Source organism: Kogia breviceps, chromosome 8, assembly GCF_026419965.1.
Source record: "Kogia breviceps isolate mKogBre1 chromosome 8, mKogBre1 haplotype 1, whole genome shotgun sequence".
Taxonomy (NCBI): Eukaryota; Metazoa; Chordata; class Mammalia; order Artiodactyla; family Physeteridae; genus Kogia; species Kogia breviceps.
The window spans coordinates 63,815,871-63,832,822 of NC_081317.1; the positions used below are offsets into that span (position 1 = coordinate 63,815,871).

Genomic DNA, 16,952 nt, shown 5'->3' on the forward strand with positions numbered 1-16,952 from the left:
TATTTTGATAATCAGGATTTTTTTGGTGTTTTAGGATAGAGTTGACAGCAGAAAAAATCTTTATATGAAGTAAATTTTTTAAAAATTTAAATAGAGTTGTAAAAAGCATCACTGTAGAGCATATAAATTCAACTCCATCTTTTCTGTTAGAATGCCTTTTAAAGTTTGAAGTATTTTAATTAAACTATGCCTATTACATAAGATGGAGTCATGAGTCATTAATGAAACTTGGAATTTTCACATTATAACAGAAGGGATGCCATATAGCAAAGATAAAAATTACAGTGAGGAAATCCAAAGTATTTTTTGTGTCAGAATGTAAAATAACATGATTTGACTCTAGCTAACTCTGTTTAAAAAATAAAAGATGATATTCTTCCAATGTGAAACACACTAGAGGAAAGGCTATTTATGAGATGTTTTTTATTTCTGTGGGGGGAACAAAAAACTGGGGTTACGTCCAAAGTAAATGGAAACCTTCAAAAGTTATTAGAACAATTTCCAGTAAACATCTGTAACTAATAAAAGTATATCAGCCGAGATTATACCTCACCATGGACAGTTCTGCTGTTGAAAGTTATTGACTTTAGCTCTTACAGCTTCCTCAACTGCAACAATTAGTTAGAACTTCGGCAGAGAGCATAGAGATGAAAGAACCCATGCCTTTGTACCAGTTTTCTTCTTGTGTGTTTCATCATCTCACCGGTATCAGGCATGTTCTGAGAGCTGCAGTGTGTGCTTACTTGGTGAAATCAACTGCCAAATATCCATTTTCTCCCACTTAGAGGAATTTACAATCCATCTTATCCTTAGTCTTCAGAAAAGAAACAAAATTGAGACTTAATAATTTACACTTTGGCCACATGTAGGAAATTCAGATGACCTAAACATGAAGTATGACTTAGAAAGAATTGAATGTTTTCTATTCTGGGCTGGTGTTACATAGTTTCTGTTGTCTCCTCTACTAGATCAACTGGTGATTAGGTTGATATTTGTAGTCAGAAAGAAAAGGTAGCTTTGGAGTGGTCTGAGAAGAAGAGTTGCATTCATGTCTATAAAAGCTCTAAGAGGGCTTCCCTGGTGGCGCAGTGGTTGAGAATCCGCCTGCCGATGCAGGAGACACGGGTTCGTGCCCTGGTCCGGGAAGATCCCACATGCCGCGGAGCAACTAAGCCCGTGAGCCATGGCCGCTAGGCCTGCGTGTCCGGAGCCTGTGCTCCGCAACGGGAGAGGCCACAACAGTGAGAGGCCCGCATACCGCAAAAAAAAAAAAAAAAAAAAAAGCTCTAAGAAATGGCTTCAGTTGGCAGATCCAATGGTGCATTTGCCTGACACTCGAGACAAGTGCTTTACCAAGGTAAATGATATATTACCATTGATGCAAGTGAACTACAAATTTATTAAAGCTATCATAAAATCTAGCCTAAAGATGCCGTTATGCAATAATCTAAATGAGTTGTGGAATAGAGTCTGAGGATTTTTACTTCAGGTTAAAAGGCAATGCAGTTGCATGTCTAGCAGGAAAAGCTTCCTCTTAATTCTTCAGAAAAGAAGCGGGGAGATCTGACCATCTCCTCTATATTTTCCTCACTGAAACAGGGCTGAAAGTAAAGGAAGTATGCGTCTGAAAGTTAGGTTCTGCCAAACAGGACTAAATTTAACCTGTAAGTGGACAATAGTAAAGAGACAGATGGGTGAAATTTATGGAGAGCTCTTTTGGAAGTGGCCTCAAACAGGTGGCTTCCCAAAAGGAGTCAGTGTATATAGTGTTTTTAGCTGTAGAAGGAAGGTGAGAAAGAGATGTGTTGGCAATAAGTACATGGTTGCTTGCTGACTAAGGCTTGATATTGCTTGTCAGGTGTGTCTATTTTTGTCTGAACTTCAAAAGCTATTTCATTGTACTATGAGAAGAGCAGAAGGCCTTGGGTTCTGTGATTGGTTATTGTTTTGAAAAAGAAAGAAAATTATCTTTCATTTTCTCTCCATTGGCGCTAAATCCCCAGTGGCGGTTTGAAGGACATTCCAAATCACTGCAACTACAGTAGGGAGTTTTTGAGTCTGTTATTTCTGACTAACGTTTTGCAAATGCTCTCACTATTCTACCCAAAACTGCAAATAGAAGCCTACAAAAACAGTTTTGCAAAAATGTTTCAATGTTGTCACTTGCTTTGAACTCCAAAGCAAAATCAGATTCTACCTTTAAGGTTTTTACCAAAAGGTACTTTGAAGACTGCCAAAAGAAGCCTTGCATCCCCCCACGCCCAAAGGGAAAACTGTATTTACAATAATATTTTCTATGAAATCTTCATGGTACATTTTATCATATAAATTTCAAGTTATTAAAAAATAGAGAGAAATGATCATCATGTGCCATATACTATGTTCCAGTTGTAACCTAGAACAAAATAAAACCACTTTCTGTGGGAGTACTATAGCTTATAATCCAATGGGGGAGATCAAACAGATTAAATAATCAGTCTTTGTAAGCTAAGTGCTATAATACGCACCATTTTAATCGCTCAAAGAACTAAAATTTATCCATCTGTTGATGAACATTTAGTTTGCTTCCATATCTTGACAATTGTAAATAATGCTGTTATGAACATTGGGGTGCGTATATCTTTTTGAATTATTGTTTTTGTTTCTTTTGGTTATACACTCTTGATTGGAATTGCTGGATGACAGTTACTTCTATTTTTAGTCTTTTGAGAAGCCTCCGTACTGTTTTCCACAGTGGCTGCACCAATTTACATTCCCACCAACACTGTATGAGTTGTTTTTTAATTTTGGCGGTAGTGTGTGGCTTGTGGGATCTTGGTTCCCCGGCCAGGGATCAAACCTGTGCCCCCTGCAGTGGAAGGGCAGGGTCCTAACCACTGGACCACCAGGGACGGCCCACTGTGTTCCTTTTGATGGTAGCCATTCTGACAGGTGTGAGATGATATCTCATTGTGGTTTTAATTGCATTTCCCTGATGATTATTGATGTTGAGCATCTTTTCATGTGCCTGTTGGGTATCTGCATGTCCTCTTTTGGAAAAATGTCTATTCCGGTCTTCTGCCCCCTTTTTTGATCAGGGTTTTGGTTTGTTTGTTTTTGTTTTTTGATGTTGAATTGTATGAGCTGTTTCTATGTTTTGGATGTTAACCACTTTTTGGTCATATCATTTGCAAATATTTTCTCCCATTCAATAGGTTGTCTTTTCATTCTGTCAGTGGTTTCCTTTGATATGCAAAATCTTTTAAGTTTAATTAGGTCCCATTTGTTTGTTTTTGCTTTTATTTCCTTTGCTTCAGGAGAGAGATAAAAAAAAAAAAATTCTGTGATTTATGTCAAAGAGTGTTCTGCCTGTGTTTTCCTGTAAATTTTTATAACATCTCTCTTACATTTACATCTTTAATCCATTTTGAGTTTATTTTTATATATGGCATTAGAGAATGTTCTAATTTTATTCTTTTACATGTAGCTGTCCAGTTTTCCGAGCACCATTATTGAAGAGACTGTCTTTTCTCCATTGTATATTCTTGCCTCCTTTGTCATAGATTAATTGACCATAGTGTGTGCGTGTATTTCTGAGCTCTCTATTCAGTTCCATTGATCTGTTTGTGTGCAAGTACCATACTGTTTTGAGGACTATAGCTTTGTAGTATAGTCTGAAGTCAGGGAACATGATTCCTCCAGCTCTGTCTTCTTTCTCACTTTTGTCTTGGCCATTTTGGGTCTTTTGTGTTTCCATATAAAATTTTAAGTTATTTGTTAAGATGTGGCATACACATACACACACACACACACACACACACACACACACACACAATGGACTACTACTCGACCATAAAAAAGAAGGACATTTTGCCATTTGCAGCAACAGGGATGGACTTTGAGGGTATTATGCTGAGTGGAATAAGTCAGACAGAGAAAGACAAATACTGCATGGTATCACTTTATATGTGAAATCTAAAAACTACAACAAACTAGTGCAGATAGCAAAAAAGAAATACACTCACAGATATAGAGAACAAATTAGTGGTTGCCAGTGGGGAGAGGAAGTGGGAGAGGGACACTATAGGGGTAGGGGGTTAAGAGGTACAAACTATTATGTATAAAATAAGCTACAAGGAGATATTGTACAACACAAGGAATATAGCCAATATTCCATAATAACTATGAATGAAATATAACCTTTAAAAATTGTGAATCACTACATTGTACACCTATAACTTATATAGCATTGTATGTCAACTAAACTTCAATAAAAAAAGAACCAAAGTTTAATTCTCATTTACCTGAAATTCCAGTGCCAATAGATGTTTCTAGTCAGGGCCAGGTGATGGATAGTCGTTTTTGTAACACTCTTAGTATGAATAGACCTTATTAGTGGAGGTGAGGGGTGATCCTGAAGGACAAGGCTCTTTCCTTCTTAGGGATCTTTCTTCTGTAGGTCCTCAGGGATTCTACCTGCAGATAGGAACAAAGAATAAAGCATCATGTATGAGATGTTTTAAGGCCAGGACTGATGTGGTATGATTTATATCTGGCTGTATTCCCTTGTGAAGAATTCAGTCACATCTCACATCTATCTGAAAGAACGTAGCCGGGCTCTGTAACAAGAGGAAAAGGCAAACAGTTTTCTAAACAACTAGCCAGTTTCTGTGACACAAGGTAACGTGATAAGGAAGTACACAGAGCTGTTGGAGCATCTAAAAAATACATTGAAGTGAAACTTGGAGGAAGCACGATGTCAAGGAAGGCTTTCTGCATGAGATGACGACTTCCCTGGGAATTGAAGGAGAAACAAGAGTTGAACATGTGAAAAAGAGTTGAGAAGAAGGTTATCTGGACAGAAGGAAATAATTTTAAAAACAAACAGGAATAATTAGGATATTCTAAATTCTATTAATGAATTAAGACAAAGTGCTTTTTTACATGTTTCAGCGTATGAATTTTGAAAAATTAGTAATGAGATTATTTTCCATAAATGTAATTCTGGTAAGATTTAGAATTCTTCCATGTGAGTTAGTGCCAGGGTCAATAGGGAAGACAAGGATTTGCTTTATCTTGGCTTCTATGATTTAAGTGATCCCCTTAAGAACTTTGGTGGCATCCAGCTCCACAAAGACCAGAGGATGGGAAATTTGATGGGAAATATGTAATTTCAGGAAGCAACGAACTCTGACATTCATTAGACTTGATGAAATAGATGTTGTAAGAAGCTAATTTAACCATTTTATGTTAGACATGATAATCCCAATTCAGAATTGTAGGGAATGTTCAATATCCGTTGCTTTCCATCATGTGGACAAAAGAACATTCCATATTGAGTTGGTATTTCACTCTTTCAGTTAAAGATTGTATGACATAAAAATGATACCTGCTTCTCATTAACCCTCTTGTTTTTTCTCCTCTCTGTCTCAATCCCCCTTAAAAAAAAAAGAATGGTGAACATATATGTTGAAGACAACTTAGGGTTTGAAATATTTTTAAAAATAATTTTTATTTCTATTTTTTTAATTAGGTTTTGAACTTCTTGAGGTCAAGGACTGTGTCTGAAAACACATACAGTGGCTAACACAAGGTAAGTCTACAACACATCTTAATTCCCTCTCTTCCTGGGGTCCTAGCACCTGATAAAATGCCTGATATGTAGTTGGCACTCAACAAATATTGGTTAGGATGGATGAATGGATGGGTGGATGGATGGATGAAATATTCAAACATTATATTATATTCACTTGATATTCCTCTTATAAAATATACTAAGACTGAGTTGTGTTTTTTTTTACTCTGGATGACCAGTTTTTCTTTTATAAATAAAATTACAACACACTCAAAACAGTGGAACAACTAGGAAAAAAATCTGTCAATGACAGATTTAGTTTTTCAGTTCTGAATTATGCATGGTGTTAGTCATGAGTATGTGAGAAATCTAACAATGGATTAATGTTTTGATCTGGAGCAGCAGATGCCTATAAGATTTAAATGTTGATTGAATTTAGCTGCTGCTGCCATGAAATTATTAGCCCTTGGCAGTGGTCTCACCTATATACTTTATTTTGGTACTTCTGGAGCTACAAAGCTATTTATTGTTAATGAGGGAATAAAGTGAGAAAACAAATTAGCAGATAGATTAACACAATTTTAAATGTCTAATCTCTGTTAAACAACTGCAGGTTATCAATTTTCACTACCTTCCAACAAAACTTTGCTATTAACACAGCTTTGTTACCTTAAATATCCTCTCTCTAATATAAGCATTCATCTATCATAATACTTTTTGATAAAATTCTCTACCAAGTACCTTTTTTCATTGCAGCTTCATAGTGTGCTTCTAATCTTTACATGATAATTGTTTGAAATAAATAATTCCTATGCTTGCTAAGATATTTGATCTATTGGCTCACCACTTAAAACTATTCTCTAGTATAAATATGTTATGACATAAAATAAACTAAATGGATTTAATTGATGTTTCTAAATGCAAATTTTTTTAAATGAAGTTTACAAAGTTTAGAAGTTCCTTAGCATGCTCAAATACTCTTATCTGCTAAAAATGCTGTATTCCCAATTTAAAGGACAGGATGCCATGTCCCATATTTCCTTTTAACTTCATTTTGGGGTTGATACTTCTTATGACTCTAAGGAAAAAGCACATATCTGTATATAGAAAAGGTACACAAAGATCCTTCAGAAACCAAGATGCCATTGAAGTCAAATAAGATGAGGATTAAACAAATAAATGAGAGATGGAGATTGTAGGAAATTTAATTTTAGGCTTTCAGCCTATTTCCCCTTTGGTTCCTCATTGTTTCTATTTTATACATTAAGATTCAGCTCACTTTTACCCTAGAGCTTTCTTGGATACTCCCCATCAAAATGATGTCTTATTCTTCTTCTGAACTCCCATGTGTCTTTGTTCATGACTCTCTTATGTTACTAATCATTCTGCTTTTATGGTTCAGCAATTTGTATAGATCAGTTCCCATATTCTGAGCATGTTATATTCCAGAGTTAATTTAAAGACCAGTTGTTTGGGAATCCAAGTTACTTATTCCCATAGAACTAATAATAGAAGTGATGTTCCTATTTTCTTTTAAGTTCTACTGCTGTCTGATCCAGTGCCAGCTGAAGTATTTCAAATATACCTCCATTTATGACATTGCTTCTTCAGAACAAATCAATTCTATTATAAGGTGAAGCCCAGTACACTTTCTTTAGGACATTATATTTGCTCAGTATTTCCCAAATTGTCTTCCCCTTCATTTATCTAAGATCACCAGCTTACTCACAGTGTTGTTTCAGAGCACTGTGTTAGAAATTCTTATTTCCCTTTCTAGTCTATGAATGTTATATAATCAGTCTTGATTGCAGGCATCTAAATCTAATACTTTACAAAATATTTAACTTTTTAATCTTGCCAAAGAAAAGAGACAGCTTCCTTATTTAATGTATCTCTTATCCCTTAAATATAATTAACCTTTGTTTTTGCTCTGCATATTATGTGCAAAGCAATTTGCACACCTATTTCATTTACTTTTCACATTAAACTTCTGAGGTTAGTACTCTAATTATCTCCCCATTAGGATGAAGGACCTGAGAATTGGAGAGACTAAATATCTTACCCAATGTCATACAAGTGGTAGTAGTATCAGAATTCTAATCCAGTAGAACTCCAGAGGCAACAAGGCCACTATGTTTAGACATGGTCCTTGATTGCTCTGAGTTGAGGGAACTAAAACGATCTTACTAGATGGCAAAAGCACGAGGCTTCCACTCTCCTGCCAATTCCTCCTTAAGTTCCTGGGTTGTAAACTTTTTGAAAGGAGAGTCTGTGTCTTTTTACTCATGTTTATACTCCTCACAGTGGCTGAAAGACTGCCTTGACATCATGGATGCTTAATAAGTGATTGATTGAGAACATTATGAGATATATAAAATACTGTTAATGATAAATACACTATTCTGTAATTAAAGGTTTAAAACACTTTGCCTTAGGGCCATTGATCAAGTTTAGTCAATTTGGTTAAATGAGCTTTCTTCTTCATGTAATTGTCAGTGTCACCTTTCATAATTGGATCAAGCTAATGCTAGCCAGAAACTGTTAAAGTGTCTGAATTTGGAAATTCACAGATATGTGGGGTGAACCTCATATTACTATGGGTTCTATATCCAAATGTTTTGCTAATTTTGGCAAGTGCAATTTAGTTTCTTGTTAATGATAACATTTGAATATTTGCTGTGCCATATCATGTTTTAATATAAGGACCAATGCCAATGCCTATAAATATTTTCATATAACTAATAGTAACCTTCTACAATTTTAGTCAATTCTTGGAATTTCATCAATTAAGAAAGTCAGAAATACTATGGTTTCTTTAGGTGATTTTAAGAGTTGTTTATAAAGTTCTGACTAGCACTATATTAGAGAAATAAAGCAGATCTGCTAACTAAGGCATCCCATTAAGTGAGCCTGATTTCAGTTATTCTGAGTGAAGAAGTAATTAACATTATACACAGCAGGGACATATTCAGGTCTCTATTATAGTTTTTTGATTACAGTATTAATTTGACAATCTCAGATAGAGAACAAGTTAATCTAATTAAGGGAAGGTTAATTGTGTATGCAGACTGTATGGCCAGAAGAAGAAAGCTCAGCAGGATGTTTTCTGGGCATTTCTGCTTGAGAGAGTTACTTTTTTAATTCAAGGGTAATAACCAAAATGTTCATATTATACACATAGCATTAAAAAGAAAAACTTATTCCAAGGATTTACAAGCAAGACAGTTTAGGAACTATCGTATGTATAATCTAATGGTGTGTATAGGGGTTGACTAAATGCTTTCCAGCTCTAACTGCTTTCCAGCTCCATAACTGTAGTGATTCTTCACCATGAATAGACTTAGAGTTTAATTCAGTGTCTACGTTTGTATGGTTAGAGAACATCAGAACTAAAATATACTTTAAAGACTCCAGGCCATGCCTTGTATGTGATAAATTTAGACCCAGAGAAGAAAAATGGGCTGCCCAAGATCAAAAAGGTATTTGGTAGAATATCTGTGACTCAGGTTCGTTTTTGTTTTGTTTTGTTTTGTTTAACTATGCATTGAAAACCATGTTATCCTTTGAATTAAAAAAAAAAAAAGAAAAGGGAAGAAAAATTGAGACAAAGACGAGGGAAGTTCACATAATTCAGTCTCCTACTCTATAGGAAACTTCCCCATGACACACAGTCAGCCAGTCTGTGATTAAAACTATACATAAACCTCATTTTCATTACTGGGTAGCTCTATCTGCAAGAAAAGTCTTCATATTGATGTAAAAATATACCTGCCTTTATTTCTTCCTTTAGTCTTCTGTTTTCTGCGTAAAATATCCATACCTACTTCATCCATTCCTTTTACGACATGAGTTTCGGATATCTCATCCTGTGATACCTCCTCCTAGCATATCAATAAAATGTTTCAGGTTGATGCCTAGAATTAAACACAATGTGACAAATGTTACCTGGGTGCTACCATAAGTTTGTGGAAACACTATTATCTCTTGATCTGACCATTGTGCTTTTGGCTTTTTAAATTAACTGCCTTTTGCATGATTTCATTTGCCCTATGAAACAACTAAAGCCTAATGCTGTTTTTCACATAGACTACTATAAATAAAGTGCTCACACCTATTTTTAAATTGGATTATTTTTATCATGTTTAAGTCAAGATTGACAGGATTAAACATATTTGCTATCATCATCACCATAAACATCAAAAACATTACTAGTGTGGGTTATTTGAGTTGCTCAAGAAAGTCATGATGATTTAAAAAAAAAAAGATTTTAAGTCTAAATTTAGTTCATAATGACTAAAAATAAAACAAGTAGTATAAAATAAATCATAAGATAGTTATACAGATTATAGCATATTTCTCCCTAAAAGTGCTATATATTAACCAATATAAAGTATAAATCTTCTAGTTTTGGTCATATTCATCAATTCTCTTCTAGAAATAGAAGCTGAAAATGGTTAGGTCCCCTCAATTTTGCTGTGAACTTTAAGTTGCTCTTAGAAGATAAAGTCTTAATTAAAAAAAAAAAAAAAATCCTGCCTTACAATTTTTTTTTTTTTCCAAATGAGGGTAAACTTTAGGAGAATATATATATGTAAATCAAGACAAGAAGGAAAAAATTCCCTAAGTAAAGAAGGTTAGGAGAAAATGAATGGTATTTAACAGCTGAGTAGAGCTGTAAATAGAGGTTGACTTGTAACTCCAAGTGAACTTAATGGTCAAATCGTCCAACATTATATTTATGCAAATTTAGATGTCCCTCTCTAGAAATAAATGACTGAATAAATAAACTGAATAATTTTAATCAAATTCAATTATAGGTGTTCAAGTGTAGAACTAGAACAATCACACTAGACACTGAGAAACTTCTTAGGTGTCAAATCCCTGTGTTCACATTTAACTGTCTCATTTTCTTCCGCTATTTTCCTATTTATAGGCTGTAGAAAGATGGGTAATGAAATATCAGGGTAGCATTTTGAGGTTGTCTGAAATATTAAATTTTGGTGCCTGATAGCTGACATCTGCTGTCCAAAGGAATGGGCTTGGAGACTCAGTTATAAAGGATTACCCAGAAGTTAAGTTCGAGAATGATATATAAAAAGCTGTGAGGTTGTTTTGTTTGTTTGTTTTGTGGCTTTTTTTTTTTTTTTTGAGATCTCCAGGATCTAGGAACTAAACTATACCCATTGCATTTGGCTCTGTATTTCTAAATTATGCAAGTGTGTGCTAGTACCTGACCTATTTCTCAAACATTCAATGGAATGAAGACAGGAGTGCCTAGAATGGACTATGTTGAATATGGGGAGAGTTGCCTGGGTCAGGGGCAATGTATAAAAAGGGAAGTAACAAAACAGGGTCATATAAGGAGGGGAGTGTTCTGTAAAATGGGCAGTAAGTATTGTTTTGGGTCCTAAGTTTATAAGAATTGTTAAGACAATCTTTTGTACATTTGATAAACATGCCTTGTATGATCTTATATAATTTATTTTAAAAGATTTTAGGGGTTAATTGTTTCAGTGGTGGATGGCCTAAAGATAATTTTTATAAAAATCTCATTTTTCTTTTAAATCTTGAGCACGTGAAAGTGTTCCAAACTTTAAAAAGGGAAAAAAAAAAAAAAAAAAAAAAAAAGACTTTTGAATCTGATCCCCGATTTTCCCATGCAGAATCATATTTTTTAAATCATATTTTAAAAGATCAGAAATCACCTGTATAGAATGGAATTATGAAATTTCCTATGTAATACCTTTGGTTTGAAACAGCTGTCTACAATTTACTTGAGATTTTCATATTACTGCAATTTAGAACCATAGAAATGTCAAAAAAAGATTGTCTATATAATGTTTTCTCCTTGATCACAGGATTGTGCTCCTAAAAATCCTTGAGACAGATAAATTTTTATACATTAGACCTATAAAATTTACGAGGTTATATTTGTACCAATCTAAGTTTGTATACATAATTTTATCTTCACTGAAAGTAGGTAGGCATGGGACTTCCCCAGTGGTGCAGTGGTTAAGAATCTTCCTGCCAGTGCAGGGGACACAGGTTCAAGCCCTGGTTCGGGAAGATGTCACATGCTACGGAGCAACTAAGCCCGTGTGCCACAACTACTGAGCCTGTGCTCTAGAGCTCGCGAGCCGCAACTACTGAAGCCCGCGTTCCTAGAGCCCGTGCACCACAGCAAGAGAAGTCACCACAATGAGAAGCCTGTGCACCACAACGAAGAGTAGCCCCCACTCGCTGTAACTAGAGAAAGCCCCCACATAGCAACGAAGACCCAACACAGCCAAAAATAAATAAATAAAAGGAAATAAATTTATTTTTTTTAAAGTAGGTAGGCGTAATAAATAAAAACAGTTGTAATAATGTATCTTACATGAGTAATTGTGGGTATGCACAAAGTCATTTCTTCTTTCTTCTATTCACTGAATATTTATTAACCAGTCAGTGCCCTAGACGATTGAAATGCAAAGATGAAGAGAAAAAGTGAAACCTGCCCTCAAGGAGTTCACAACTTACTGCAGAGACAACATGAAAGAAATAAGTGTAACAATGTTTTATAGTACCTTTTAAGGTAGAAACATGCATAGGTGAAAATTGGGGCATACAGCCAGAGTACCTTACAGTAGACCAGGTGCTGCAGATGCTGGTGATACAGTGTTGAACAAAAATATTTTATGTTAGAGCGGGGGAGGTAAATGGTAAAGAGAAATAATTGAAGTGTAGAGTATATTAGATAGTGAAGAGCAGGGGTGAGCTTTAAAATATTTATCAACCAGCATAAATGAGTACCTACTCATCAAATAGACATGAGGCCACTCAGAAGGGAAGTTCACTCTACCTGCTGAATATCAGACTCAGCACTAACAGGAAAACAAAAGCAGGGAAGGAAAATTAAAGTATCAGGTTAGGAGAATATTGAAATTTTGGACTGAGAGATGATTTCTGAGTAAAACTCTCAAGAAATGAGAAGAGTTAGTCATGTAGATATTGGCGGAAGACCATTCTAGACAGGGGAAATAGCAGGTATGAAGGCTACACCTTCTATACCTGCTTCCTGAGGGGAAGCTTACTTGAACTGAGAAACAGCAAGAAGGCCAGCATAGCTGGTGGTAAAAAAGGAAGACCCTCATATCTCCTAGTAAGAACTTTGACTTTTGTTCTATATGAGATGATATCTCACTGAAGGTTTTGAACAGAAAAATGACATGTTTAGTCTTATATTTTAAGACGATCTTTCTGGCTTCTGGGTTGAGAACTAACTAATTGAAACAGGGGCAGTGGTGGGTATACTAGCACAGAGTCTCTTGCAATAATACAGGCAAGAGGTGGACCTAGTTAGGCTTTGGGAGTGGGAGGAATGGCTGAATTCTAGATAGGCATTGCTTTGAAAGTAGAGCTACTTGGATTTGCCAGCACACCAGATGTGGGGTATGGAAAAGAAAGGTCAGGAATGATACTATCTGGAACAAAATAAGTAGTTGTCTATATGAAACTCTTTGCTGGAGCCTAGGGGACACAAATGGGGGATAAGACAGACATTGTCTAAGATGGATAGTCAATTAAATAAACAGTTACAGGAGAGTGCAAATAGTCCCCAAATATGGGAAGTACTGGAGATCATGTTAAGGTTGCTTAATCTAATCCAAATAGGTGAGGAACCACTTATTCAGGAAGGAACACGATATCTGAGTCTAAGGGTGAATCAAATTTATTCAGATGAGGAAAGGAAATGGGGGAGGGGGAAAACTAGCTATATTTATGTGCTTTGGATAACAAGCACTTGAAATTTGATAATATTTTATTAATGACTATTGCTATATTTTTTTAAGGATACTATTTATTGCTTTGGAGAGGAAGTTATTTCAAAGTCTATATTCTAATGCATTCTTTCTTTCAAAAAATATCTGTGGACCACCCATTTTGTGCTAGGGTTTCTGTGCTGGGTGCTAAGAAGTATACCAGGATTAATTATATTTGAATCCTGCCCACAAGGAGCTAAGGGTATAGTTTTATACTTAAGTTAACACCTAAATACTTAAGTTCACTAAGATATTCATTTATTGTTTCAAGTTGCTAATACACTAGATTTATAATATCATACATGGTGTGAGTTCACCCTAAAAGTATGCTGTTTTTATCCCCCCTGAAAAGTGTCCTTAGCACCTATCAAATGGTGTAACCTATAATAATATTTGTTAAGTAAATGAATATATGACTTTCCCAGCTCTAGCCTTATTTTTGCTGCAGATCATTGAGACAGCCATGAAAAGTTAATATACTTTTATATTTTATGCATATTTATTCTATGAACTTTCATTATAGGAACTATGCCAAGAGGCTCTTACATCATTGCTTCTACTAAGGATTTTTTCATATATGTATAATCAATCATTAATAATTTTGAATTTAGTTACCACTTATAGAAGATTAATTTCTCCTCATTGACACATTTACTTGCAATCTCTCTCCCCTTTCTTATAACAAATACTTCCACAAAATTCTAATTTTCATCAGCATATTTGACTTTGTGATACATGCTTTCCATATATTCACAATTGTTTCTCTACTTATAAATTTCCATTTATCAGTCTTGTCTAAACATTGATTTTAAAGCTTTACAATTTAGGACCCCTGGAATCATTTTCCTCATTCTTTTCAGGATCACTCCCTTTACTTGAGGAAGAAATGTTCTTTCTTTTTTTTTTTTAACCTTAATTTATTTGTTTAGCATCTTTATTGGAGTATAATTGCTTTACAATGGTGTGTTAGTTTCTGCTTTATAACAAAGTGAATCAGCTATACATATACATATATCCCCATATCTCCTCCCTCTTGTGTCTCCCTCCCACCCTCCCTATCCCACCCCTCTAGGTGGTCACAAAGCACCAAGCTGATCTCCCTGTGCTATGCTACTGCTTCCCACTAGCTATCTATTTTACATTTGGTAGTGTATATATGTCCATGAAGGTTCTTCCTTCTAATTCTCTGTGAAATCAAGTATAATTGTGTTCATATTGAAAAGAAAGACCAGTAATGATTAAAAATACATTTTAATGTGAATATAATTTTATAATCAGTGTTACTCCATTCCATACCAATTTTCCCTTCAGATTTTGTAGGGAAAGGGAATTGATCTGGCAGCAAACAAATGCAAAGCGATGGATCTGTGAAAGTTATTAACCTCTCAATGCCCCATTTAGCTTTTCCCTTTCCACAAGAATCAATGATAAATACACCCATCCATTTTATGTTTCTCATTAAAGCAGAAAGTTAACACAAAATGAGTGCCTCATGTATTGTCTTTCAACTTGGTAATGTTTATATTATTTTAAGAACATGGCACCACTGCCCTGGTGGTGCCACAATGTGGCAGATAACTTTTTAAGCTTTCCTGGATAGCTGTACCTATGATGTAGCCAAGCCCATAATCCACTTTAAGTTGTACTTGGTTTGAAAGTACCACAGTCAACACACTTCTCCTGAATGGACTTAATTCCGCAGGTGCAAATGCTGGCTCATTATCATTCTTGACCATCATTCTACCCTCTTATTCTCATCCCCCAGTCAATTGTTTCAAGACTGTTTGGGAAGTCTGAGGTTGAGAAATGATGAATTTTTCACTTACTCTCTTCCTACTTGTTTCTCTAGGTTGGAGAGAGACCATCAATAAGTGCATACTTTAACATTTAGTACATTCCTTTTTTGTCCAATTGTCTTTCCAAAGCTTTTGGTTTTCTGAGCATCCGCTTAACCACAGCAGTGAAACAGTGAAATTGCTTGTTGCCTTCCATTGAAAATAAGGTTTTGGCCCTAAGCCAAGCTGCCTGAGCCAGCACTCATATAATTCACAACTGGAAGAAGACAATCAATGAATCAATACTATAATTTGGAACTGACCATGGTAGTAACACTCACAGCTATTAGACTCAACTGACTGACACCATTTAGAATTAATGAGGTAGCAAGAGCAGGCAAACCAAAGATTCTTTTAAAGACTTTTCCCCTTAAATCAAACCGCCCACTCTATTTTGCTATATTTTCTTATTTATTGATGCCACAGTGAAGTCTAATGTAAGTAAGAATTTGTAGGACAAAGAATCTTATCCATTACAGTGATGTTGAACAAGAACCTTAATGAACACTTTAGGTATGGATTTCAGCAACATAATTCAGCTCAATGTTAGACTCTTCTGAACAATCTAAAAACATGACTTAAAATTAATTTTCTGATGTTATTTGGGCATTCCTTGATCCAATCTTATATAAATAAAGATTGGCATATTTATTATTTGGATAAATAAATAACCATCTTTTAAACTGCAAAATGTTAAAATAATCTCCAGAAAACCTTTATGGTTCACTTTGTTTTAATCCCACAGTAAAATAAATAAATATATATATAAAAACACACAGGATCCGTGGTGTGTGCAAAATAACAACAAATACCAACTCGTCCCAGTACTTTCTGGCAGAGCCATCAAATCTTGCAGCTCTTGTTGACAAGCCAAGGCTTTACCTAAAGCCACTGACTGAATATTTATAATGATATGTTATTAAACTAACCAAGAAGTTTGAACCTGTGTTGTTGTTTCAGTTTTCTTTGAATCGTGCATACCTAGGCTCTGAGCCCACAGAGTACAAGTAACTTTTTAGAAAGTCTCTAAATGTGGACTCTCAAAAGCTAGCCCCCAGGAGTTTAAGTGTGGTAGGTTTTGTTTTTCAATTCAAAAGCAAAATACAAAAGAATCTCCATTAAATCTGGCAGAAAACAGGAAGGAGGAGTGACATAGCTCTATATTTTATAACACCATATATCTGAGGGATATGATTTGACTGGCAACATAACAAAATCCATATAGACAGATGCTCCACTTTTTAAATAAAATTATAATTGACATTAATTTCAGGCATACAACATAATGAGTCGATATTGGTATGTATTGTAAAATTATCACCACAGTAAGTCTAGTTCATTTTTTTAATTAGAAAATGCAGTATAGAATTATCCGACTTTAAGCTCCAAACTGAAGAAAATTACGTGGAATATAGTCCTGGCATTTATATTTTCTTTCCAAATAGTTTCTATATATTAATAACCAAAATGTCACTGAGAAAATTTTAAAAGGCCTCTTAGTATAGAGTCAGAGAGCATATGGCCTAGAGTTCATTAAAAGTTAAGATAGAATTGGGTTTTTTAAAATTTATTTTTATTTTTTTATATAGCAGATTCTTATTAGTCATCCATTTTATACACATCAGTGTATACATGTCAATCCCAATCTCCCAATTCATCACACCACCATCCCCACCGCCCACCGCTTTCCCCACTTGGTGTCCATACATTTGTTCTCTACATCTGTGTCTCAATTTCTGCCCTGCAAGCCGGTTCATCTGC

General features: G+C 35.0%; 1 protein-coding gene across 48 annotated transcripts in view; it reads left to right on the plus strand.

Annotated features, from left to right (window-relative positions):
• PTPRD (protein tyrosine phosphatase receptor type D) overlaps positions 1–16,952 on the plus strand; it is a 2,126,684-nt gene that overhangs the window by 1,325,592 nt on the left and 784,140 nt on the right. For all 48 annotated transcript variants that reach the window (XM_067041545.1, XM_067041546.1, XM_067041519.1 and 45 more), the window contains one exon: positions 5,513–5,572. The gene's annotated coding sequence lies outside the window, so the exon portion shown is untranslated. The remainder of the gene's footprint in view (positions 1–5,512; positions 5,573–16,952) is intronic.